A 10,735-nucleotide genomic window follows, 5' to 3' on the forward strand; every position below is an offset into this window, starting at 1 on the left:
TACCACAACCAATTAAAGCATGTGCTGCTTCCTTTGTCTGCCTAAAAATGTAGACATTTCAGCCGACAAGAACTCAACATCCAACTTGAGAAAATGTGGCGGTTTTTGTTGTGGCATGTGATAATTAGACGTTAGCCACGTTTGCTAGCAAGCATGGGGAATGTCATCCGTCCATCCATCCATTATCCAAACCCGCTGTCGTGTCAAGGAAACGACAGAGTCCAAATCTTCAATTTGTCGAAAAACATCTTCGCGAGGGAAAAGATGACACCAGGCAGTAAGATCTTCAGGAAAATCAGACTTTATTAGCAGCAGCACATGAAGCCGGATCAGCTCTCCAGAACTGAATCCCGACTGTCTTTTTTACACCCATTTTATACACAGTTACTCCACCTACAACTCCTCCTCAAACCTCATTCTGGCAAATCACCCACACTTTTCTTATCGTAACTCCTCCCAACGCTCCTCCCACAACGTCATTGTGGCAAATTGCCAACGGTCCTTATGCTCTGCCAACTCTGTACAAAGTTCAGGGCACTCTGCCAACTACGTGTCCTCACTTCACCCCGCACCTGCTCTTGGCAAACTACCAGACCTCATAAAGTTCTGGATGCCCTCCCTCTAACACGTCATCCATACACGTCACTCTGTATCTTTCGCTTTTATAAGACGAACTAAGCAGCAGTAATCATTGAAAATATACAGACAAACTAAACGTTTCATTAATATTCACTTCTAATACACTATTCTAATATACAGACATACTAAACATTTGATTAATTATTCTCCTCTAAGGGAGTAAATGTACGTAGCATTCTTTACTCTCATTTCAACAGTTTTCACTGTGGTTTCTTGCGTTTTCATAAGCTCAGCTATAATTAATGTTCTCGGTCAAATAGATACACTTCTGGCATAAAACATCAAGAGTCCCGGAGAAATCAGCTGTACAGTCATATCTTGCTCTGCCCGTGTCCTTAACAGTTTGGTCTACACAGTTCAAGATGCCCCCCCCCCCCCCTCTGCCAGCTGGCTGCTGTGTAATTCTAGCACAATTTAGCAGTCAATATCATTTTGAAACTATACAGGGTAGATATCATACTTTAATACAGATATATTGATAAACTTTTAGCACACATCGTCGAGAGTTTTGGAGGAACCAGCCTGCTCACTAAGGTGGAGTCTGATTTTGACTTGTGATTGGTTATCATGCTTTTAGGAGGGAGATCTTTTGTTCTGTGAATTTTCCCCTACACCACTTATCCTGAACAGGGTCACAGGGGGCTGGAGCCTATCCCCGCATACATTGGGCGAAAGGCAGGAATACACCCTGGACAGGTCGCCAGTCCACCGCAGGGCACACACACCATTCACTCACACACACACACTCATACTCATACTCATACCTATACCTATGGGCAATTTAGACTCTCCAATCAGCCTAACCTGCATGTCTTTGGACTGTGGGAGGAAACCGGAGTGCCCGGAGGAAACCCACGCAGACATGGGGAGAACATGCAAACTCCGCACAGAGAGGCCCCGGCCGACGGGGATTCGAACCCAGGAGCTCCTTGCTGTGAGGCGGCAGTGCTACACACATCCGTGCCGGCTGGGGAATGTCATGCATAACGTTAATGTTAAACTTCAGTTTTCGTCATGATCCATTACAAATGCTACCAACGTTAGACACGTTTGCTACCAAGCATGGGGAATGTCATGCATAACGTTAATGCTAAACTTCAGTTTTCGCCATGATCCATTACAAATGTTACCAACGTTAGCCACGTTTCCTAGCAAGCAAAGAGCGGCATGCAATGTTAACATTGATTCTTTTGATCTATAAAAACCCGTCTTATTGTTTTCTTCATCTGGCAACGTAGCATTCGGGAGCATGATTTGAAGAGCTCTAAGCTACTGTCGTGGTTCCCCAAGACAACAAATTTGAGTCCAAATTCAAATCTTACAGTCCAAATCTGATAATCAAGAGTCTTGCAGCAAAGTGTTGAATAATAGGCTTTTATTCCATCAGGTATAATCCAATCACAAAAGCCGTGGTATCCGCGTTGGGTACACACTCGTATATATGCTTGCAGTCTCATCCCCTCTGGATGCGCCACAGCGGTTCACTTGCTGCTGATGGGTTTCTGGTCTCCACCCCTCTGTTGTGATTGGCTTACACATTCTCATTCACATTTTAGGAAATACTTCTGGCGCAACTTCTAATAGGACAACTGACTTATTATTATGTGTTTCTCTTTTGGCTTACCACTCTAATACTCTGGCTTAAGGAAATATTGGTGGTTACAGTTCTCAGTGAGAATATAAAAAAGAGTACAAAACAGTGCAAATATGATACTTCAGTGCTGTTTGTGCAATATATATACTTTCAGTCACATTATTGGTCAATACTGATACATAGGATAAATAAGGAAAATATTCCATACTACACATTGGGGTTATTGCTGTTTTGGTTATATTTATTCATATAACCTTTTATTTATTCATATGCATTTATATAGCCCCTTTATCCAATGCGCTGTACAATTTATGCTTCTCATTCACCCATTCATACACCAGCAGTGATTGGCTGCCATGCAAGGCACCAAACCAGCTCGTCAGGAGCATTCAGGGTTAGGTGTCTTGCTCAGGGACCGCCTGAGCCAATGTCGCCCTTATAACAATGAAAACAATTGATGTGGTGTGCTAGACAGTACAGCAACATTGTAAGGAATTAGTCAAACAAAACCGTGTGATGCAGCTTCAGCTAAGTCATATCGGGCCAATGACTCAAATTCCCAAGACCAAATGTCCTATTGATGGTGTTGACATCATAACCTGAACATTTTGGGGTGAACATAATATTTATGTAAAAGACAAAGCTGGTAAAGACCTATGGAGTGATATACGAGGCAGAAGAGGAAGAGAGGCAGAGAAAGAGAGGAGAGAAAAGGGGAGAGGGGGAGAGGGTGGGAGTAGAGAGAAGAAATGGCATGACCCAAAGGTCACTGGTGTCATAGTATCCCATGGTCCCCAAAGTACATGGGCCCCAACCCACTGACACACAGGAGATCCCTGGCCGCGCCACATGGTTGCTTTCAGTGTCAATGACCGAAACCCACACTGCCCCCTGCTGGAGAGTTAGGATACCTGTATGATAATCGCATGATACAGCTGAGAGCTGGTCAATCCACTTTCAATTCAATCAGTTCAACATGTAAATGGAAACAATGCCATTAATTTACCAGTGACGGAAGTAACTGAGAATGAATGCTCCAGGTGCAGGAGGTTGGTGTGTGTCAAAGTCACTTAGATCATATTTCTTCCCCATTGCAACATTTGGTCTGAACAACAGCTGAACCTATTGACCACATCAGCAGTTTTTATGCATTTAGTTGCTGCCACAGGATTGGCTGATGAAATATTTGCATTAACAAGCTGGCGTAGAGGTCTACCTAATAAATTGCTGACTGAGTGCATTTCTCTAAGCCACTGTCACACTAAAAAGTCAGCGACTTTCCCATAGCCTGTTACCAAACTGGTCAAACCTTATGCCAATGTTTGATCTTGTTTAGAAAGTCTTTGGACAGGCAAATTAAACAAAGTCCAGCCATGAAGGCCAGTCCGACCTGGGTGCACCGTTCTGCCTCGCTGTTATATTCTGCCAGCCATGCAGTCTTCTGCAAAGTCTCACTCGAGAATTGCATTTGTTTCATTCAGTAAAGAGCGTAATTCTGCCAGCTTGGTGGTCCATAAAAGTTGTAACCAGGGGAATAATATCAGTTATATTATTCGTAGCATTCCTTGTAAATTGTCCTTTAAAATTAAGTTAATTCACGATTGCGTTACAGCGGCACCGAAACGGTGAACGCTTCATATACATTTTTTGATTTTGTAAAATGAAAAATGTCTGCCGTATTACTCCCTCAAATCCTGTTTTGTCACTTGGTCTGAGCTGATTGCAAAGTGATCCTGCACAGAGCTGTCAGGAAAAGGCCGTCTCCATGGTAACTGGGTGTGCCCCACGACCGAGGGAGTCTGCAAATGGGACGCTGAAGTATGGATAGACCATTGTGATGTCACCCTGCTGGTAGAAAACACAGCTCCAATCACAGACGGAGGTGTAACTAACAATGACAACTGTTGATTGGTGGATGCTGCTTCCTGGATGCGTCACTGTTTCAGGTGGTCTTTGTTGGTGTTTGTCGATGCAGTTTGTGATTGAGAGGGCTCCTCTCAGTTTTATATGTGTAGGTTTTTAGCTGCAATTTTGTTGTATCCTTGTATCGCTGCTGCACAGGCTTGGAGGTCATCAGACCTGGAAATTCATCTGCTGGGGTTGGGAAATAAACCTGACTGGGTGGGGCTGTTGTGGTCACTCCTGGCCTGAGAGTGTTGGGAGGTGGGTGCATTGGTGACTGCAGAGATCAAGCATTTTTATTATTACGCATCAGAAAATGAATACTACGTCTGTTTTCATCTGGTTCATAGACCTTTTATTTATTTATTTATTTTTTACTTGCTTTATAAAGACCTGTTTGTTAAAAATAATTTAATATAAAAAAAAAACGTCACACTGTCTACATGACATCAAGCTGCCATTAAATGCGAGGACGCACTGGTGTTTTATAGCACAAGTATGAAATGTTATACTACAGGGTATGACCAAAGTACAAGATCCTGCATTTTAACATATATTTTGAAAATATTTTTAGTAGTTTTACAATTATTCTGGAGTACAAGGCTGCAAAGGTCATGGTTTTCCCTTTTTACCTCCAACTGTGTGAAACATAAACACACTGAACTCCTTTTCACCCACAGAACTGCGGCTCACTAAAGCGTTTTTCGCATCATTCTCTGTAAACTGTAGGGTCTGTTGTGTGTGAAAATCCCAGGAGGTCACGCAGTTTCTGTGATGCTTTTCCTGTGACACCCTGTCTGCCACCAATAACCATTCAACAGTCAAAGTCTCTTGGGTCATGTGTCTTCTCCGTTGTTTAATCTGAACAACAACCAAACATCTTGACCATGTGCGCATGCTTTTGTGCTGCCACATGGTTGGCTGATTAGATGTTTGCATTAACGAGCTGGTAGACCGGTTTACCAAATAGTGATCATTGAGTGTTTTCTAGGATTTATCATATAATTTGATTGCATGCTTCAGGCCTGGTCCTGGCTTGAAGAACTTATTTACACACACCTTGGACTTTAGACATTATATTACATTATTGGCATTTGGCAGACGCTCTTATCCAGAGCGACGTACAGTCCCCCCAATCCTCCCTGGGGTAATGCAGGGTTAAGGGCTTTGCTCAAGGGCCCAATGGCTGTGCGGATCTTATTGTGGCTGCGCTGGGATTCGATTCTTAACCACTACGCTACAGGCTGCCCACATACAGTGGTCTTGGGGTTCAAATGTGAATGCAAGTGAAAGAAACAAACGGACTGAAATACTTAGACTTAATACTTAAGTCTCAGTGATTATATTCACAGCATCACACTTGCAAATTAACGGTCTGCAATTTCAGCAGAATGAATAAGCCCCTCCTTCATTTCCGATATAACCATAAAAACGTATGCCTGGCAAACGTAGACGGAGTTAATCGATTGAACGTTTCAGTATCCTTTTTTAACCGTCAAAATGAAATAGATACTGTATAATTGATTCAGGACGAAGTTATTAAAACTTGTGCAACTGCCATAGTAGCTACGTTATTGCGCCAGTCGTAGTAGTAGAAGTTTTTACGAGTGATGGTTGCGATCCACCTCAATACGTTGCTATAACGACTTGGTTTACCTTAAGTCGTACAGCGTGGCAGTGTCAGAAAAACGTTAGCAGCTGATTGTTATGTGAAGTTATGGGTCATTCCTAAATGTATTTAAACATGTCCCAGGTTGCATTTTCATTGTCTGCATTTTATTTGTTATAACTCGAATTCTGAGTATACAGTACGTTTGTAATCAAGAAACTTTGCGAATTTGTATTAGACTGGTAATGTCGTCTACCTTGCTCTAACATACTAACCAGACGTTGTAGACGTAGGTTAGGGTACAATATTCACGAGGTCACATGTTTTATGTGTACCGACGTCTCGTTTGGTATTACAAGAAATATGTCTGAGAACAATATGAGCGCCTTGCTGTCCGTCACTCCGTCCAGGGGACTAGTGGATGAAAAGTTCCGAGTGGTTGTGCAGAATTTGTTCCACGGGCAAGACGTCACTCTGCACTCCCTACTGCGCTCTGAGGATGACGACCTCTGGCAGGCTTTTGGACATTATGTCAGCGATGATGAAGGAACCGTGAAAGGTTTTTCACTGATTTCTCCGCTTTATCGCACCTTGCAATTTACGTGTTTGCGCAGTATTCTGAGCAGCTCTTTATTATTACGTCGACAGTTATTTCATTACTGTATGTGATGTTGTCAAATGCTGCTCTATAATTTATACTGGAATCAGTGGCATGCACTGATTTGTTACCAACCTCCAACTCTTAACTGTTAAGTCCTGCTTGTTTTGAGGTTCAGTGTGTTTTGTTCGTAGTTGCAGAACATGTGTGTGTGGGAGGATCGTATCAGGGCATGGAGCCCATGGGTCTGCTCTGGAGCATGAAGCCAGTGCCTGGGAGTAGAACAGGACTCAGGTTAGCAACCTCACCTGTAATTTGGCCAGTAAACAGTTAATTACCCAAAGGAATCAGATGCATCAGGAACATTCAAGGTGTTTTGAACACTCCTCAGGTTGCGGAAGAAGGATCTCAGCACCCCGATCTCTGTGTACTGTGGCCACATCAGCCAGGGGTTCAGAGAGACGAAGGCGTTGGCTTGTGCCGTCGCCGAGCGCTGGTACATGGCACCGGGAGTCCGCAGGGTAGAGGTCACAGAGGGCGGGGTCAGAGGAACGCTCTTCCTGCCTCCAGGTGATTGCAACACTGATATGCCATTGTTTGATCTTGTTTAGAAAGTCTTTGGACAGGCAAATTAAACAAAGTCCAGCCATGAAGGCCAGTCCGACCTGGGTGCACCGTTCTGCCTCGCTGTTATATTCTGCCAGCCATGCAGTCTTCTGCAGCTATGCAGTATGTGAGTGCGTGTGTGCACCAGACAGGTAAATGTGTTATTCTCTTTGAGGTTCTGGACCTTTCCCTGGAATTTTGGACATGTGGGGAGGGGGTGGAGGCTTAGTGGAGTACCGTGCCGCCCGGTTTGCATCACATGGGTACGTTTCCATGGCACTGGAGTACATGTCACCAAAGGCCTTGTCAGACCCCTCTAGACAAGTTGGAAAACAGTACTTTGAGGTACATGATAACTTTTTATATATTTCGTTTTGCATTTAAGCTTTATTTAACCAGGCAGAATCCAGTTCAGATGTAAAGTCTCTTTTAGAAGGAGAGACCTGGCTGAGAGGACGGCTGTATATGCACAGAAAAATGATTTCATGTTTACATGCATACGTATATACAGTCCCCTCCAAACGTACTGGAACAGCGGGGCCAATTCCTTTGTTTTTGCAATACAGTGAATACACCTGCGGTTCAGATAAAAAAAATGAACATGTGACAAGAGCTCAGAATTTCAGCTTTTATTTCCTGGTATTTATACCTAGATGTGTTAAACTACTTATAACATAGCACCTTTGGTATCATGCCACCCAATTTTTTGGTGAGCAAAAGTATTTTAATAGAGACTATTTAAGTAAAAGAAGGTAAATAACACTTAATATTTGTAGGCATATCCCTTGCTTGCAATAGGTGCATCAACCCTGCGACCCATGGACATCACCAAACTGTTGAGTTTGGACGCATTTCTCAGAATGTTTCTCCATAATTTGGCAGTCAGCAGCCATGCAAGCCCAAGCAATGACACTTTCTCCGCCGTGTTTCACAGATGAGCTTGTATGTTTTGAATCATGAGCAGGTCCCTTCTTTCTCTTCACTTTGGCCTTTTCATCACTTTGGAAGTTAATCTTGGTCTCATCAGTCCATAAAACTTTGTTGCAGAATGTTTGTGGCTCATGTCTTTACTTGTTTGCAAACTGTTATCAGCTGTAATTGTAATCTATATTGCTGCTCTCTACGTTGTTAAATAAATCTAGATGAAAATACCCGGAAATAAAAGCTGAAATTTGGATCTGTCATCCGATATACTTTGGACCTGGAACTCAATTGTCTTCGGTGTATAGCTAAAACAAAGGAATTGACCTTGCCGTTCCAATAATTTTGGGAGGGGGATGTGTGTGTCATCTCCCCACTGGAGAATATGATGTTCTTAAATGTTTCTGGGCCAGGCTGCAAATGTTACCAACGTTAGCCACATTTCCTAGCAAGCAAAGAGCGGCATGCATTGTTAACATTGATTCTTTTGATCTATAAAAATCTATTAAAACCTGTCTGATTGTTTTCTTCATCTGGCAACGTCGCATTCAGCAGCAAGACAACAAATTTGAGTCCAAATTCAAACTCAAACTCAAATTGAAACTTTACAGTCCAAATCTGATAATCAAAAGTCTTGCAGCAAAGTGTTAAATAATAGGCTTTTATTCCATCAGGTATAATCCAATCACAAAAGCCGTGGGATCCGCGTTACAACGCAACGGTCCATTGGGTACACACTCTTATATATGCTTGCAGTCTCATCCCCTCTGAATGCGCCACAGCGGTTCACTTGCTGCTGATGGGTTTCTCGTCTCCACCCCTCTGTTTGTATTAGACTGGGAATGGAGTATTTTAAACGTAGGTTAGGGTACAATGTTCACGAGGTCACGTGTTATGTTATGTGTTATGTGTATCGACGGCTCGTTTGGTATTACAAGAAATATGTCTGAGAACAATATGAGCGCCATGCTGTCCGTCAGTCCGTCCAGGGGACTAGTGGATGAAAAGTTCCGAGTGGTTGTGCAGAATTTGTTCCACGGACAAGACGTCACTCTGCACTCCCTACTGCGCTCTGAGGATGACGACCTCTGGCAGGCTTTTGGACATTATGTCAGCGATGATGAAGGAACCGTGAAAGGTTTTTAACTGATTTCTCCGCTTTATCGCACCTTGCAATTTACGTGTTTGCGCAGTATTCTGAGCAGCTCTTTATTATTACGTCGACAGTTATTTCATTACTGTATGTGATGTTGTCAAATGCTGCTCTATAATTTATACTGGAATCAGTGGCATGCACTGATTTGTTACCAACCTCCAACTCTTAACTGTTAAGTCCTGCTTGTTTTGAGGTTCAGTGTGTTTTGTTCGTAGTTGCAGAACATGTGTGTGTGGGAGGATCGTACCAGGGCGTGGAGCCCATGGGTCTGCTCTGGAGCATGAAGCCAGTGCCTGGGAGTAGAACAGGACTCAGGTTAGCACCCTCACCTGTAATTTGGCCAGTAAACAGTTAATTACCCAAAGGAATCAGATGCATCAGGAACATTCAAGGTGTTTTGAACACTCCTCAGGTTGCGGAAGAAGGATCTCAGCACCCCGATGTTGGTGCACATCTCTGTGTACTGTGGCCACATCAGCCAGGGGTTCAGAGAGACGAAGGCGTTGGCTTGTGCCGTCGCCGAGCGCTGGTACATGGCGCCAGGCGTCCGCAGGGTAGAGGTCACAGAGGGCGGGGTCAGAGGAACGCTCTTCCTGCCTCCAGGTGATTGCAACACTGCCGTGCCAATGTTTGATCTTGTTTAGAAAGTCTTTGTACAGGCAAATTAAACAAAGTCCAGCCAGACCTGGGTGCACCGTTCTGCCTCGCTGTTATATTCTGCGAGGTCAGCAGCCATGCAGTCTTCTGCAGCTATGCAGTATGTGAGTGCGCGTGTGCACCAGACAGGTAAATGTGTTGTTCTCTTTGAGGTTCTGGACCTTTCCCTGGAATTTTGGACATGTGGGGAGGGGGTGGAGGCTTAGTGGAGTACCGTGCCGCCCTGCTTGCATCACATGGGTACGTTTCCATGGCACTGGAGTACATGTCACCAAAGGCCTTGTCAGACCCCTCTAGACAAGTTGGAAAACAGTACTTTGAGGTACATGATAACTTATTATTTATTTCGTTTTTCATTTAAGCTTTATTTAACCAGGCCGCATCCAGTTGAGATGTAAAGTCTCTTTTAGGAGGAGAGACCTGGCTGAGAGGACGGCTATATATGCACAGAAAAATGATTTCATGTTTACATGCATACGTATATACAGTCCCCTCCAAAAGTATTCGAACAGCGGGGCCAATTCCTTTGCTTTTGCAATACAGTGAATACATCTGCGGTCCAGATAAAAAGATGAACATGTGACAAGAGCTCAGAATTTCAGCTTTTATTTCCTGGTATTTATACCTAGATGTGTTAAACTACTTATAACATAGCACCTTTGGTATCATGCCACCCAATTTTTTGGTGAGTATTTTAATAGAGACTATTTAAGTAAAAGAAAGTAAATAACACTTAATATTTGGAGGCATATCCCTTGCTTGCAATAAGTGCATCAACCCTGCGACCCATGGACATCACCAAACTGTTGAGTTTGGACGCATTTCTCAGAATGTTTCTCCATAATTTGGCAGTCAGCAGCCATGCAAGCCCAAGCAATGACACTTCCTCCACCGTGTTTCACAGATGAGCTTGTATGTTTTGAATCCTGAGCAGGTCCCTTCTTTCTCTTCACTTTGGCCTTTTCATCACTTTGGAAGTTAATATTGGTCTCATCAGTCCATAAAACTTTGTTGCAGAATGTTTGTGGCTCATGTCTTTACTTGTTTGCAAAC

Source organism: Conger conger, chromosome 19 (genome assembly GCF_963514075.1).
Source record: "Conger conger chromosome 19, fConCon1.1, whole genome shotgun sequence".
Taxonomy (NCBI): Eukaryota; Metazoa; Chordata; class Actinopteri; order Anguilliformes; family Congridae; genus Conger; species Conger conger.